General features: G+C 45.9%; 7 non-coding genes across 7 annotated transcripts; all 7 read right to left on the bottom strand.

The window, feature by feature from the left end:
• Positions 1-978: 978 nt before the first annotated feature.
• LOC130348296 (U2 spliceosomal RNA) lies at positions 979-1,169 on the bottom strand. The gene has a single exon (XR_008886051.1). It is a non-coding gene; the product is annotated as a U2 spliceosomal RNA (small nuclear RNA).
• Positions 1,170-3,238: 2,069 nt separating this feature from the next.
• Positions 3,239-3,429, bottom strand: LOC130348245 (U2 spliceosomal RNA). The gene has a single exon (XR_008886011.1). It is a non-coding gene; the product is annotated as a U2 spliceosomal RNA (small nuclear RNA).
• A 2,094-nt stretch (positions 3,430-5,523) lies between these two features.
• On the bottom strand, positions 5,524-5,714 carry LOC130348295 (U2 spliceosomal RNA). Its single transcript, XR_008886050.1, has one exon. It is a non-coding gene; the product is annotated as a U2 spliceosomal RNA (small nuclear RNA).
• Positions 5,715-7,786: 2,072 nt separating this feature from the next.
• LOC130348292 (U2 spliceosomal RNA) lies at positions 7,787-7,977 on the bottom strand. Its single transcript, XR_008886048.1, has one exon. It is a non-coding gene; the product is annotated as a U2 spliceosomal RNA (small nuclear RNA).
• A 2,080-nt stretch (positions 7,978-10,057) lies between these two features.
• LOC130348291 (U2 spliceosomal RNA) lies at positions 10,058-10,248 on the bottom strand. The gene has a single exon (XR_008886047.1). It is a non-coding gene; the product is annotated as a U2 spliceosomal RNA (small nuclear RNA).
• Positions 10,249-12,338: 2,090 nt separating this feature from the next.
• On the bottom strand, positions 12,339-12,529 carry LOC130348290 (U2 spliceosomal RNA). Its single transcript, XR_008886046.1, has one exon. It is a non-coding gene; the product is annotated as a U2 spliceosomal RNA (small nuclear RNA).
• Positions 12,530-14,624: 2,095 nt separating this feature from the next.
• LOC130348289 (U2 spliceosomal RNA) lies at positions 14,625-14,815 on the bottom strand. Its single transcript, XR_008886045.1, has one exon. It is a non-coding gene; the product is annotated as a U2 spliceosomal RNA (small nuclear RNA).
• Positions 14,816-16,207: the final 1,392 nt, after the last annotated feature.

The following is a 16,207-nucleotide window of genomic DNA, read 5'->3' as shown; positions in this document are numbered from 1 at the left end:
GCAGATGGAGACACTGGGGGATAATTTTCTAAGGATTTATACTGATTTTTCCTGTCTGAATTTGTCGCACAGAAAGTTGCAGGCCAAATATGTGTGACATTTCTGCGACTTTAGCTTCTAGAGCATTTTTACAACATTATACATAGGTGCTGAATACATAAAAAGCGACTGTTCAGCGACAGACAAGTCGCATCGGCTGAAAGTAGGCCAGAATGTCAGTCCATGTTGGAGCAGGTTTAGATACAGTCTAAAGTATAGATCTCAAAGTCTGTGCACAGAATTTAGCAAGGGCCTCGCACCTTCTGATGCATCAGGTAGGTGCACAATAGCATAGCCTAACCCTCTGTACTTTGGTCTATATTGATGCGGGACATAGACAGCCAGCTGATGACCAATCCATTAGTGCAATGGATGGCTGGAAGCATTTGTCTTTGCCTTTGCAATACCACAGAAGCAATGCATGGTCAATGTACAGCAATGACACACCTGTGTGAACAGCCAGGAGACCCCCCCCCCCCCCCATGTTATGTTACATAGTTACATAGTTAGTACGGTCGAAAAAAGACATATGTCCATCAAGTTCAACCAGGGAATTAAGGGGTAGGGGTGTGGCGCGATATTGGGGAAGGGATGAGATTTTATATTTCTTCATAAGCATTAATCTTATTTTGTCAATTAGGAACATTCAGCACCCACCCGCTATCAAGGCAGCTGCCTATCATGTCATGCCCTACCTGCACAGGTGTGCTGGCTACTCAAATGATCCAATTAAGGAGGCCATTTAGTCAGCAGCAGCAGAAGTCCTGTGCCTGGACGCTCCAACAGCGGCCAGACACAAGCAGAAGCAGCAGAAGCAGCAGCAGCAGCACCACCTTTTGTTTTTTGGCTGCAGCAGCAAGGCCCACAGGGCTGGCTAGCTGGCTAGCCAGCAAGCAGGTAGCAATGAAAGTAGGAATCTTTCTTTTTAACCCTGTAAGGGGGTGGTGCACTGTACCCGAAGATACTGCCATATCGGGTCAATGCATAGGGCGACGGAAGCAAGCTTCGAAATCGGCCCCCGTTCTCAAAAATCCATTTAATATATGGTCCCCAGATAGGGGACGTATCAGATATTAAACTGATAAGAACAGATACTACACTTGATCTTAGCCAAAAGGCCGAGAAGCGATAACCGTGAAAGGGGCGGGCCCAACAAGGTCCCCTTCATGGGCACTATCACTGCTTGCTGTCAGGGAGGCTGCCAGACAATTTTCCATGCACACTCTGGGCTGGGGGGCAGTCAACCACCAGTACACACAGCAGAACCTAAACCCATACCATTATTGCTAAGCAGCAAGACAGGGGCCCATTGCACTCCCACGGGGCCTTTTTAAATGCAATCCATAACCCGGATTTGCCAGGAACCCTTCTTACTCCTCCTACTTGCATGTGACACTGGGCTTAGGATCTGCATAGGAAACACACACACAAGCACACACCTACCTTTGTTGCCTGCAGATGCCTCCTTGGCTGTCCCCAAACGGTATCAAACCAACACCCACGGGAAGCTGTAAGCATAGAGGACATGCCTGCACCCCATTGGACTTACCTGTGTGGGTTAAATCCGGGTTATTTGACAACCTATGGCGGTGATGGTTCTGCTCAGGCAGAGCAGTGCTGATGCTCCTCATAAAGCTGTCGCTGCTGTGAAGATTCTAGGTGACATCACAAATCCCTATGGTTACATACACAACAAAGCTGGGTTGTTGTTGTTTACACTCTGCAAGGCCTGTGGAAGTGAGTGACATCATAGCACTGTAGTTCTGAGGGTTCTAGATGGATGCAACAATCTCCTGTTGCTTCTATGAAGGCCATAATAGACGACATCACCAAACAGCTCCATAGTCACATACACAGCAAAGGAGAGATGTTGTTTACACCTAGTGATGTCAGTGGTATTGAGTGACATCACAGCACAGTGCTAAGGCTCCTGGGCCTGGACACAGCAGCGGCTGCAATATCTCAACGGAGAATACGTTTATATATATGTGTGTGTGTGCGCGTATATATATATATATATATATATATATATATATATTTCTCCGCCGAAATCACTTTTAAACCCATTTCCACCATTTTTTCCCTTCTCTTCCTCTTACTTTTTTTTCACGTTTTTTTACGTTTTTCTCCTTTTCGCCTCTTTTCTGGGCGTATTATTCTTCTTTTTCTTCTTTTTTTTCGTCTAATGCATACCCCATCAGTGCAGCAATGCTTATTCAATACCGCCAGCAGATGGAGACACTGGGGGATAATTTTCTAAGGATTTATACTGATTTTTCCTGTCTGAATTTGTCGCACAGAAAGTTGCAGGCCAAATATGTGTGACATTTCTGCGACTTTAGCTTCTAGAGCATTTTTACAACATTATACATAGGTGCTGAATACATAAAAAGCGACTGTTCAGCGACAGACAAGTCGCATCGGCTGAAAGTAGGCCAGAATGTCAGTCCATGTTGGAGCAGGTTTAGATACAGTCTAAAGTATAGATCTCAAAGTCTGTGCACAGAATTTAGCAAGGGCCTCGCACCTTCTGATGCATCAGGTAGGTGCACAATAGCATAGCCTAACCCTCTGTACTTTGGTCTATATTGATGCGGGACATAGACAGCCAGCTGATGACCAATCCATTAGTGCAATGGATGGCTGGAAGCATTTGTCTTTGCCTTTGCAATACCACAGAAGCAATGCATGGTCAATGTACAGCAATGACACACCTGTGTGAACAGCCAGGAGACCCCCCCCCCCCCCCCCATGTTATGTTACATAGTTACATAGTTAGTACGGTCGAAAAAAGACATATGTCCATCAAGTTCAACCAGGGAATTAAGGGGTAGGGGTGTGGCGCGATATTGGGGAAGGGATGAGATTTTATATTTCTTCATAAGCATTAATCTTATTTTGTCAATTAGGAACATTCAGCACCCACCCGCTATCAAGGCAGCTGCCTATCATGTCATGCCCTACCTGCACAGGTGTGCTGGCTACTCAAATGATCCAATTAAGGAGGCCATTTAGTCAGCAGCAGCAGAAGTCCTGTGCCTGGACGCTCCAACAGCGGCCAGACACAAGCAGAAGCAGCAGCAGCAGCACCACCTTTTGTTTTTTGGCTGCAGCAGCAAGGCCCACAGGGCTGGCTAGCTGGCTAGCCAGCAAGCAGGTAGCAATGAAAGTAGGAATCTTTCTTTTTAACCCTGTAAGGGGGTGGTGCACTGTACCCGAAGATACTGCCATATCGGGTCAATGCATAGGGCGACGGAAGCAAGCTTCGAAATCGGCCCCCGTTCTCAAAAATCCATTTAATATATGGTCCCCAGATAAGGGACGTATCAGATATTAAACTGATAAGAACAGATACTACACTTGATCTTAGCCAAAAGGCCGAGAAGCGATAACCGTGAAAGGGGCGGGCCCAACAAGGTCCCCTTCATGGGCACTATCACTGCTTGCTGTCAGGGAGGCTGCCAGACAATTTTCCATGCACACTCTGGGCTGGGGGGCAGTCAACCACCAGTACACACAGCAGAACCTAAACCCATACCATTATTGCTAAGCAGCAAGACAGGGGCCCATTGCACTCCCACGGGGCCTTTTTAAATGCAATCCATAACCCGGATTTGCCAGGAACCCTTCTTACTCCTCCTACTTGCATGTGACACTGGGCTTAGGATCTGCATAGGAAACACACACACAAGCACACACCTACCTTTGTTGCCTGCAGATGCCTCCTTGGCTGTCCCCAAACGGTATCAAACCAACACCCACGGGAAGCTGTAAGCATAGAGGACATGCCTGCACCCCATTGGACTTACCTGTGTGGGTTAAATCCGGGTTGTTTGACAACCTATGGCGGTGATGGTTCTGCTCAGGCAGAGCAGTGCTGATGCTCCTCATAAAGCTGTCGCTGCTGTGAAGGTTCTAGGTGACATCACAAATCCCTATGGTTACATACACAACAAAGCTGGGTTGTTGTTGTTTACACTCTGCAAGGCCTGTGGAAGTGAGTGACATCATAGCACTGTAGTTCTGAGGGTTCTAGATGGATGCAACAATCTCCTGTTGCTTCTATGAAGGCCATAATAGACGACATCACCAAACAGCTCCATAGTCACATACACAGCAAAGGAGAGATGTTGTTTACACCTAGTGATGTCAGTGGTATTGAGTGACATCACAGCACAGTGCTAAGGCTCCTGGGCCTGGACACAGCAGCGGCTGCAATATCTCAACGGAGAATACGTTTATATATATGTGTGTGTGTGCGCGTATATATATATATATATATATATATATATATATATATATATATATATATATATTTCTCCGCCGAAATCACTTTTAAACCCATTTCCACCTTTTTTTCCCTTCTCTTCCTCTTACTTTTTTTTCACGTTTTTTTACGTTTTTCTCCTTTTCGCCTCTTTTCTGGGCGTATTATTCTTCTTTTTCTTCTTTTTTTTCGTCTAATGCATACCCCATCAGTGCAGCAATGCTTATTCAATACCGCCAGCAGATGGAGACACTGGGGGATAATTTTCTAAGGATTTATACTGATTTTTCCTGTCTGAATTTGTCGCACAGAAAGTTGCAGGCCAAATATGTGTGACATTTCTGCGACTTTAGCTTCTAGAGCATTTTTACAACATTATACATAGGTGCTGAATACATAAAAAGCGACTGTTCAGCGACAGACAAGTCGCATCGGCTGAAAGTAGGCCAGAATGTCAGTCCATGTTGGAGCAGGTTTAGATACAGTCTAAAGTATAGATCTCAAAGTCTGTGCACAGAATTTAGCAAGGGCCTCGCACCTTCTGATGCATCAGGTAGGTGCACAATAGCATAGCCTAACCCTCTGTACTTTGGTCTATATTGATGCGGGACATAGACAGCCAGCTGATGACCAATCCATTAGTGCAATGGATGGCTGGAAGCATTTGTCTTTGCCTTTGCAATACCACAGAAGCAATGCATGGTCAATGTACAGCAATGACACACCTGTGTGAACAGCCAGGAGACCCCCCCCCCCCCCCATGTTATGTTACATAGTTACATAGTTAGTACGGTCGAAAAAAGACATATGTCCATCAAGTTCAACCAGGGAATTAAGGGGTAGGGGTGTGGCGCGATATTGGGGAAGGGATGAGATTTTATATTTCTTCATAAGCATTAATCTTATTTTGTCAATTAGGAACATTCAGCACCCACCCGCTATCAAGGCAGCTGCCTATCATGTCATGCCCTACCTGCACAGGTGTGCTGGCTACTCAAATGATCCAATTAAGGAGGCCATTTAGTCAGCAGCAGCAGAAGTCCTGTGCCTGGACGCTCCAACAGCGGCCAGACACAAGCAGAAGCAGCAGAAGCAGCAGCAGCAGCACCACCTTTTGTTTTTTGGCTGCAGCAGCAAGGCCCACAGGGCTGGCTAGCTGGCTAGCCAGCAAGCAGGTAGCAATGAAAGTAGGAATCTTTCTTTTTAACCCTGTAAGGGGGTGGTGCACTGTACCCGAAGATACTGCCATATCGGGTCAATGCATAGGGCGACGGAAGCAAGCTTCGAAATCGGCCCCCGTTCTCAAAAATCCATTTAATATATGGTCCCCAGATAGGGGACGTATCAGATATTAAACTGATAAGAACAGATACTACACTTGATCTTAGCCAAAAGGCCGAGAAGCGATAACCGTGAAAGGGGCGGGCCCAACAAGGTCCCCTTCATGGGCACTATCACTGCTTGCTGTCAGGGAGGCTGCCAGACAATTTTCCATGCACACTCTGGGCTGGGGGGCAGTCAACCACCAGTACACACAGCAGAACCTAAACCCATACCATTATTGCTAAGCAGCAAGACAGGGGCCCATTGCACTCCCACGGGGCCTTTTTAAATGCAATCCATAACCCGGATTTGCCAGGAACCCTTCTTACTCCTCCTACTTGCATGTGACACTGGGCTTAGGATCTGCATAGGAAACACACACACAAGCACACACCTACCTTTGTTGCCTGCAGATGCCTCCTTGGCTGTCCCCAAACGGTATCAAACCAACACCCACGGGAAGCTGTAAGCATAGAGGACATGCCTGCACCCCATTGGACTTACCTGTGTGGGTTAAATCCGGGTTATTTGACAACCTATGGCGGTGATGGTTCTGCTCAGGCAGAGCAGTGCTGATGCTCCTCATAAAGCTGTCGCTGCTGTGAAGATTCTAGGTGACATCACAAATCCCTATGGTTACATACACAACAAAGCTGGGTTGTTGTTGTTTACACTCTGCAAGGCCTGTGGAAGTGAGTGACATCATAGCACTGTAGTTCTGAGGGTTCTAGATGGATGCAACAATCTCCTGTTGCTTCTATGAAGGCCATAATAGACGACATCACCAAACAGCTCCATAGTCACATACACAGCAAAGGAGAGATGTTGTTTACACCTAGTGATGTCAGTGGTATTGAGTGACATCACAGCACAGTGCTAAGGCTCCTGGGCCTGGACACAGCAGCGGCTGCAATATCTCAACGGAGAATACGTTTATATATATGTGTGTGTGTGCGCGTATATATATATATATATATATATATATATATATATTTCTCCGCCGAAATCACTTTTAAACCCATTTCCACCATTTTTTCCCTTCTCTTCCTCTTACTTTTTTTTCACGTTTTTTTACGTTTTTCTCCTTTTCGCCTCTTTTCTGGGCGTATTATTCTTCTTTTTCTTCTTTTTTTTCGTCTAATGCATACCCCATCAGTGCAGCAATGCTTATTCAATACCGCCAGCAGATGGAGACACTGGGGGATAATTTTCTAAGGATTTATACTGATTTTTCCTGTCTGAATTTGTCGCACAGAAAGTTGCAGGCCAAATATGTGTGACATTTCTGCGACTTTAGCTTCTAGAGCATTTTTACAACATTATACATAGGTGCTGAATACATAAAAAGCGACTGTTCAGCGACAGACAAGTCGCATCGGCTGAAAGTAGGCCAGAATGTCAGTCCATGTTGGAGCAGGTTTAGATACAGTCTAAAGTATAGATCTCAAAGTCTGTGCACAGAATTTAGCAAGGGCCTCGCACCTTCTGATGCATCAGGTAGGTGCACAATAGCATAGCCTAACCCTCTGTACTTTGGTCTATATTGATGCGGGACATAGACAGCCAGCTGATGACCAATCCATTAGTGCAATGGATGGCTGGAAGCATTTGTCTTTGCCTTTGCAATACCACAGAAGCAATGCATGGTCAATGTACAGCAATGACACACCTGTGTGAACAGCCAGGAGACCCCCCCCCCCATGTTATGTTACATAGTTACATAGTTAGTACGGTCGAAAAAAGACATATGTCCATCAAGTTCAACCAGGGAATTAAGGGGTAGGGGTGTGGCGCGATATTGGGGAAGGGATGAGATTTTATATTTCTTCATAAGCATTAATCTTATTTTGTCAATTAGGAACATTCAGCACCCACCCGCTATCAAGGCAGCTGCCTATCATGTCATGCCCTACCTGCACAGGTGTGCTGGCTACTCAAATGATCCAATTAAGGAGGCCATTTAGTCAGCAGCAGCAGAAGTCCTGTGCCTGGACGCTCCAACAGCGGCCAGACACAAGCAGAAGCAGCAGAAGCAGCAGCAGCAGCACCACCTTTTGTTTTTTGGCTGCAGCAGCAAGGCCCACAGGGCTGGCTAGCTGGCTAGCCAGCAAGCAGGTAGCAATGAAAGTAGGAATCTTTCTTTTTAACCCTGTAAGGGGGTGGTGCACTGTACCCGAAGATACTGCCATATCGGGTCAATGCATAGGGCGACGGAAGCAAGCTTCGAAATCGGCCCCCGTTCTCAAAAATCCATTTAATATATGGTCCCCAGATAGGGGACGTATCAGATATTAAACTGATAAGAACAGATACTACACTTGATCTTAGCCAAAAGGCCGAGAAGCGATAACCGTGAAAGGGGCGGGCCCAACAAGGTCCCCTTCATGGGCACTATCACTGCTTGCTGTCAGGGAGGCTGCCAGACAATTTTCCATGCACACTCTGGGCTGGGGGGCAGTCAACCACCAGTACACACAGCAGAACCTAAACCCATACCATTATTGCTAAGCAGCAAGACAGGGGCCCATTGCACTCCCACGGGGCCTTTTTAAATGCAATCCATAACCCGGATTTGCCAGGAACCCTTCTTACTCCTCCTACTTGCATGTGACACTGGGCTTAGGATCTGCATAGGAAACACACACACAAGCACACACCTACCTTTGTTGCCTGCAGATGCCTCCTTGGCTGTCCCCAAACGGTATCAAACCAACACCCACGGGAAGCTGTAAGCATAGAGGACATGCCTGCACCCCATTGGACTTACCTGTGTGGGTTAAATCCGGGTTATTTGACAACCTATGGCGGTGATGGTTCTGCTCAGGCAGAGCAGTGCTGATGCTCCTCATAAAGCTGTCGCTGCTGTGAAGGTTCTAGGTGACATCACAAATCCCTATGGTTACATACACAACAAAGCTGGGTTGTTGTTGTTTACACTCTGCAAGGCCTGTGGAAGTGAGTGACATCATAGCACTGTAGTTCTGAGGGTTCTAGATGGATGCAACAATCTCCTGTTGCTTCTATGAAGGCCATAATAGACGACATCACCAAACAGCTCCATAGTCACATACACAGCAAAGGAGAGATGTTGTTTACACCTAGTGATGTCAGTGGTATTGAGTGACATCACAGCACAGTGCTAAGGCTCCTGGGCCTGGACACAGCAGCGGCTGCAATATCTCAACGGAGAATACGTTTATATATATGTGTGTGTGTGCGCGTATATATATATATATATATATATATATATATATATATATATATATATTTCTCCGCCGAAATCACTTTTAAACCCATTTCCACCTTTTTTTCCCTTCTCTTCCTCTTACTTTTTTTTCACGTTTTTTTACGTTTTTCTCCTTTTCGCCTCTTTTCTGGGCGTATTATTCTTCTTTTTCTTCTTTTTTTTCGTCTAATGCATACCCCATCAGTGCAGCAATGCTTATTCAATACCGCCAGCAGATGGAGACACTGGGGGATAATTTTCTAAGGATTTATACTGATTTTTCCTGTCTGAATTTGTCGCACAGAAAGTTGCAGGCCAAATATGTGTGACATTTCTGCGACTTTAGCTTCTAGAGCATTTTTACAACATTATACATAGGTGCTGAATACATAAAAAGCGACTGTTCAGCGACAGACAAGTCGCATCGGCTGAAAGTAGGCCAGAATGTCAGTCCATGTTGGAGCAGGTTTAGATACAGTCTAAAGTATAGATCTCAAAGTCTGTGCACAGAATTTAGCAAGGGCCTCGCACCTTCTGATGCATCAGGTAGGTGCACAATAGCATAGCCTAACCCTCTGTACTTTGGTCTATATTGATGCGGGACATAGACAGCCAGCTGATGACCAATCCATTAGTGCAATGGATGGCTGGAAGCATTTGTCTTTGCCTTTGCAATACCACAGAAGCAATGCATGGTCAATGTACAGCAATGACACACCTGTGTGAACAGCCAGGAGACCCCCCCCCCCCCCCCATGTTATGTTACATAGTTACATAGTTAGTACGGTCGAAAAAAGACATATGTCCATCAAGTTCAACCAGGGAATTAAGGGGTAGGGGTGTGGCGCGATATTGGGGAAGGGATGAGATTTTATATTTCTTCATAAGCATTAATCTTATTTTGTCAATTAGGAACATTCAGCACCCACCCGCTATCAAGGCAGCTGCCTATCATGTCATGCCCTACCTGCACAGGTGTGCTGGCTACTCAAATGATCCAATTAAGGAGGCCATTTAGTCAGCAGCAGCAGAAGTCCTGTGCCTGGACGCTCCAACAGCGGCCAGACACAAGCAGAAGCAGCAGCAGCAGCACCACCTTTTGTTTTTTGGCTGCAGCAGCAAGGCCCACAGGGCTGGCTAGCTGGCTAGCCAGCAAGCAGGTAGCAATGAAAGTAGGAATCTTTCTTTTTAACCCTGTAAGGGGGTGGTGCACTGTACCCGAAGATACTGCCATATCGGGTCAATGCATAGGGCGACGGAAGCAAGCTTCGAAATCGGCCCCCGTTCTCAAAAATCCATTTAATATATGGTCCCCAGATAGGGGACGTATCAGATATTAAACTGATAAGAACAGATACTACACTTGATCTTAGCCAAAAGGCCGAGAAGCGATAACCGTGAAAGGGGCGGGCCCAACAAGGTCCCCTTCATGGGCACTATCACTGCTTGCTGTCAGGGAGGCTGCCAGACAATTTTCCATGCACACTCTGGGCTGGGGGGCAGTCAACCACCAGTACACACAGCAGAACCTAAACCCATACCATTATTGCTAAGCAGCAAGACAGGGGCCCATTGCACTCCCACGGGGCCTTTTTAAATGCAATCCATAACCCGGATTTGCCAGGAACCCTTCTTACTCCTCCTACTTGCATGTGACACTGGGCTTAGGATCTGCATAGGAAACACACACACAAGCACACACCTACCTTTGTTGCCTGCAGATGCCTCCTTGGCTGTCCCCAAACGGTATCAAACCAACACCCACGGGAAGCTGTAAGCATAGAGGACATGCCTGCACCCCATTGGACTTACCTGTGTGGGTTAAATCCGGGTTGTTTGACAACCTATGGCGGTGATGGTTCTGCTCAGGCAGAGCAGTGCTGATGCTCCTCATAAAGCTGTCGCTGCTGTGAAGGTTCTAGGTGACATCACAAATCCCTATGGTTACATACACAACAAAGCTGGGTTGTTGTTGTTTACACTCTGCAAGGCCTGTGGAAGTGAGTGACATCATAGCACTGTAGTTCTGAGGGTTCTAGATGGATGCAACAATCTCCTGTTGCTTCTATGAAGGCCATAATAGACGACATCACCAAACAGCTCCATAGTCACATACACAGCAAAGGAGAGATGTTGTTTACACCTAGTGATGTCAGTGGTATTGAGTGACATCACAGCACAGTGCTAAGGCTCCTGGGCCTGGACACAGCAGCGGCTGCAATATCTCAACGGAGAATACGTTTATATATATGTGTGTGTGTGCGCGTATATATATATATATATATATATATATATATATATATATATATATATATTTCTCCGCCGAAATCACTTTTAAACCCATTTCCACCTTTTTTTCCCTTCTCTTCCTCTTACTTTTTTTTCACGTTTTTTTACGTTTTTCTCCTTTTCGCCTCTTTTCTGGGCGTATTATTCTTCTTTTTCTTCTTTTTTTTCGTCTAATGCATACCCCATCAGTGCAGCAATGCTTATTCAATACCGCCAGCAGATGGAGACACTGGGGGATAATTTTCTAAGGATTTATACTGATTTTTCCTGTCTGAATTTGTCGCACAGAAAGTTGCAGGCCAAATATGTGTGACATTTCTGCGACTTTAGCTTCTAGAGCATTTTTACAACATTATACATAGGTGCTGAATACATAAAAAGCGACTGTTCAGCGACAGACAAGTCGCATCGGCTGAAAGTAGGCCAGAATGTCAGTCCATGTTGGAGCAGGTTTAGATACAGTCTAAAGTATAGATCTCAAAGTCTGTGCACAGAATTTAGCAAGGGCCTCGCACCTTCTGATGCATCAGGTAGGTGCACAATAGCATAGCCTAACCCTCTGTACTTTGGTCTATATTGATGCGGGACATAGACAGCCAGCTGATGACCAATCCATTAGTGCAATGGATGGCTGGAAGCATTTGTCTTTGCCTTTGCAATACCACAGAAGCAATGCATGGTCAATGTACAGCAATGACACACCTGTGTGAACAGCCAGGAGACCCCCCCCCCCCCCCATGTTATGTTACATAGTTACATAGTTAGTACGGTCGAAAAAAGACATATGTCCATCAAGTTCAACCAGGGAATTAAGGGGTAGGGGTGTGGCGCGATATTGGGGAAGGGATGAGATTTTATATTTCTTCATAAGCATTAATCTTATTTTGTCAATTAGGAACATTCAGCACCCACCCGCTATCAAGGCAGCTGCCTATCATGTCATGCCCTACCTGCACAGGTGTGCTGGCTACTCAAATGATCCAATTAAGGAGGCCATTTAGTCAGCAGCAGCAGAAGTCCTGTGCCTGGACGCTCCAACAGCGGCCAGACACAAGCAGAAGCAGCAGAAGCAGCAGCAGCAGCACCACCTTTTGGTTTTTGGCTGCAGCAGCAAGGCCCACAGGGCTGGCTAGCTGGCTAGCCAGCAAGCAGGTAGCAATGAAAGTAGGAATCTTTCTTTTTAACCCTGTAAGGGGGTGGTGCACTGTACCCGAAGATACTGCCATATCGGGTCAATGCATAGGGCGACGGAAGCAAGCTTCGAAATCGGCCCCCGTTCTCAAAAATCCATTTAATATATGGTCCCCAGATAGGGGACGTATCAGATATTAAACTGATAAGAACAGATACTACACTTGATCTTAGCCAAAAGGCCGAGAAGCGATAACCGTGAAAGGGGCGGGCCCAACAAGGTCCCCTTCATGGGCACTATCACTGCTTGCTGTCAGGGAGGCTGCCAGACAATTTTCCATGCACACTCTGGGCTGGGGGGCAGTCAACCACCAGTACACACAGCAGAACCTAAACCCATACCATTATTGCTAAGCAGCAAGACAGGGGCCCATTGCACTCCCACGGGGCCTTTTTAAATGCAATCCATAACCCGGATTTGCCAGGAACCCTTCTTACTCCTCCTACTTGCATGTGACACTGGGCTTAGGATCTGCATAGGAAACACACACACAAGCACACACCTACCTTTGTTGCCTGCAGATGCCTCCTTGGCTGTCCCCAAACGGTATCAAACCAACACCCACGGGAAGCTGTAAGCATAGAGGACATGCCTGCACCCCATTGGACTTACCTGTGTGGGTTAAATCCGGGTTATTTGACAACCTATGGCGGTGATGGTTCTGCTCAGGCAGAGCAGTGCTGATGCTCCTCATAAAGCTGTCGCTGCTGTGAAGGTTCTAGGTGACATCACAAATCCCTATGGTTACATACACAACAAAGCTGGGTTGTTGTTGTTTACACTCTGCAAGGCCTGTGGAAGTGAGTGACATCATAGCACTGTAGTTCTGAGGGTTCTAGATGGATGCAACAATCTCCTGTTGCTTCTATGAAGGCCATAATAGACGACATCACCAAACAGCTCCATAGTCACATACACAGCAAAGGAGAGATGTTGTTTACACCTAGTGATGTCAGTGGTATTGAGTGACATCACAGCACAGTGCTAAGGCTCCTGGGCCTGGACACAGCAGCGGCTGCAATATCTCAACGGAGAATACGTTTATATATATGTGTGTGTGTGCGCGTATATATATATATATATATATATATATATATATATATATATATATATATATATATTTCTCCGCCGAAATCACTTTTAAACCCATTTCCACCTTTTTTTCCCTTCTCTTCCTCTTACTTTTTTTTCACGTTTTTTTACGTTTTTCTCCTTTTCGCCTCTTTTCTGGGCGTATTATTCTTCTTTTTCTTCTTTTTTTTCGTCTAATGCATACCCCATCAGTGCAGCAATGCTTATTCAATACCGCCAGCAGATGGAGACACTGGGGGATAATTTTCTAAGGATTTATACTGATTTTTCCTGTCTGAATTTGTCGCACAGAAAGTTGCAGGCCAAATATGTGTGACATTTCTGCGACTTTAGCTTCTAGAGCATTTTTACAACATTATACATAGGTGCTGAATACATAAAAAGCGACTGTTCAGCGACAGACAAGTCGCATCGGCTGAAAGTAGGCCAGAATGTCAGTCCATGTTGGAGCAGGTTTAGATACAGTCTAAAGTATAGATCTCAAAGTCTGTGCACAGAATTTAGCAAGGGCCTCGCACCTTCTGATGCATCAGGTAGGTGCACAATAGCATAGCCTAACCCTCTGTACTTTGGTCTATATTGATGCGGGACATAGACAGCCAGCTGATGACCAATCCATTAGTGCAATGGATGGCTGGAAGCATTTGTCTTTGCCTTTGCAATACCACAGAAGCAATGCATGGTCAATGTACAGCAATGACACACCTGTGTGAACAGCCAGGAGACCCCCCCCCCCCCCATGTTATGTTACATAGTTACATAGTTAGTACGGTCGAAAAAAGACATATGTCCATCAAGTTCAACCAGGGAATTAAGGGGTAGGGGTGTGGCGCGATATTGGGGAAGGGATGAGATTTTATATTTCTTCATAAGCATTAATCTTATTTTGTCAATTAGGAACATTCAGCACCCACCCGCTATCAAGGCAGCTGCCTATCATGTCATGCCCTACCTGCACAGGTGTGCTGGCTACTCAAATGATCCAATTAAGGAGGCCATTTAGTCAGCAGCAGCAGAAGTCCTGTGCCTGGACGCTCCAACAGCGGCCAGACACAAGCAGAAGCAGCAGAAGCAGCAGCAGCAGCACCACCTTTTGTTTTTTGGCTGCAGCAGCAAGGCCCACAGGGCTGGCTAGCTGGCTAGCCAGCAAGCAGGTAGCAATGAAAGTAGGAATCTTTCTTTTTAACCCTGTAAGGGGGTGGTGCACTGTACCCGAAGATACTGCCATATCGGGTCAATGCATAGGGCGACGGAAGCAAGCTTCGAAATCGGCCCCCGTTCTCAAAAATCCATTTAATATATGGTCCCCAGATAGGGGACGTATCAGATATTAAACTGATAAGAACAGATACTACACTTGATCTTAGCCAAAAGGCCGAGAAGCGATAACCGTGAAAGGGGCGGGCCCAACAAGGTCCCCTTCATGGGCACTATCACTGCTTGCTGTCAGGGAGGCTGCCAGACAATTTTCCATGCACACTCTGGGCTGGGGGGCAGTCAACCACCAGTACACACAGCAGAACCTAAACCCATACCATTATTGCTAAGCAGCAAGACAGGGGCCCATTGCACTCCCACGGGGCCTTTTTAAATGCAATCCATAACCCGGATTTGCCAGGAACCCTTCTTACTCCTCCTACTTGCATGTGACACTGGGCTTAGGATCTGCATAGGAAACACACACACAAGCACACACCTACCTTTGTTGCCTGCAGATGCCTCCTTGGCTGTCCCCAAACGGTATCAAACCAACACCCACGGGAAGCTGTAAGCATAGAGGACATGCCTGCACCCCATTGGACTTACCTGTGTGGGTTAAATCCGGGTTATTTGACAACCTATGGCGGTGATGGTTCTGCTCAGGCAGAGCAGTGCTGATGCTCCTCATAAAGCTGTCGCTGCTGTGAAGGTTCTAGGTGACATCACAAATCCCTATGGTTACATACACAACAAAGCTGGGTTGTTGTTGTTTACACTCTGCAAGGCCTGTGGAAGTGAGTGACATCATAGCACTGTAGTTCTGAGGGTTCTAGATGGATGCAACAATCTCCTGTTGCTTCTATGAAGGCCATAATAGACGACATCACCAAACAGCTCCATAGTCACATACACAGCAAAGGAGAGATGTTGTTTACACCTAGTGATGTCAGTGGTATTGAGTGACATCACAGCACAGTGCTAAGGCTCCTGGGCCTGGACACAGCAGCGGCTGCAATATCTCAACGGAGAATACGTTTATATATATGTGTGTGTGTGCGCGTATATATATATATATATATATATATATATATATATATATATATTTCTCCGCCGAAATCACTTTTAAACCCATTTCCACCTTTTTTTCCCTTCTCTTCCTCTTACTTTTTTTTCACGTTTTTTTACGTTTTTCTCCTTTTCGCCTCTTTTCTGGGCGTATTATTCTTCTTTTTCTTCTTTTTTTTCGTCTAATGCATACCCCATCAGTGCAGCAATGCTTATTCAATACCGCCAGCAGATGGAGACACTGGGGGATAATTTTCTAAGGATTTATACTGATTTTTCCTGTCTGAATTTGTCGCACAGAAAGTTGCAGGCCAAATATGTGTGACATTTCTGCGACTTTAGCTTCTAGAGCATTTTTACAACATTATACATAGGTGCTGAATACATAAAAAGCGACTGTTCAGCGACAGACAAGTCGCATCGGCTGAAAGTAGGCCAGAATGTCAGTCCATGTTGGAGCAGGTTTAGATACAGTCTAAAGTATAGATCTCAAAGTCTGTGCACAGAATTTAGC

This window comes from Hyla sarda, unplaced genomic scaffold, assembly GCF_029499605.1.
Source record: "Hyla sarda isolate aHylSar1 unplaced genomic scaffold, aHylSar1.hap1 scaffold_879, whole genome shotgun sequence".
Lineage (NCBI taxonomy): Eukaryota > Metazoa > Chordata > Amphibia > Anura > Hylidae > Hyla > Hyla sarda.
This window is presented reverse-complemented; position numbering and strand designations above follow the sequence as displayed.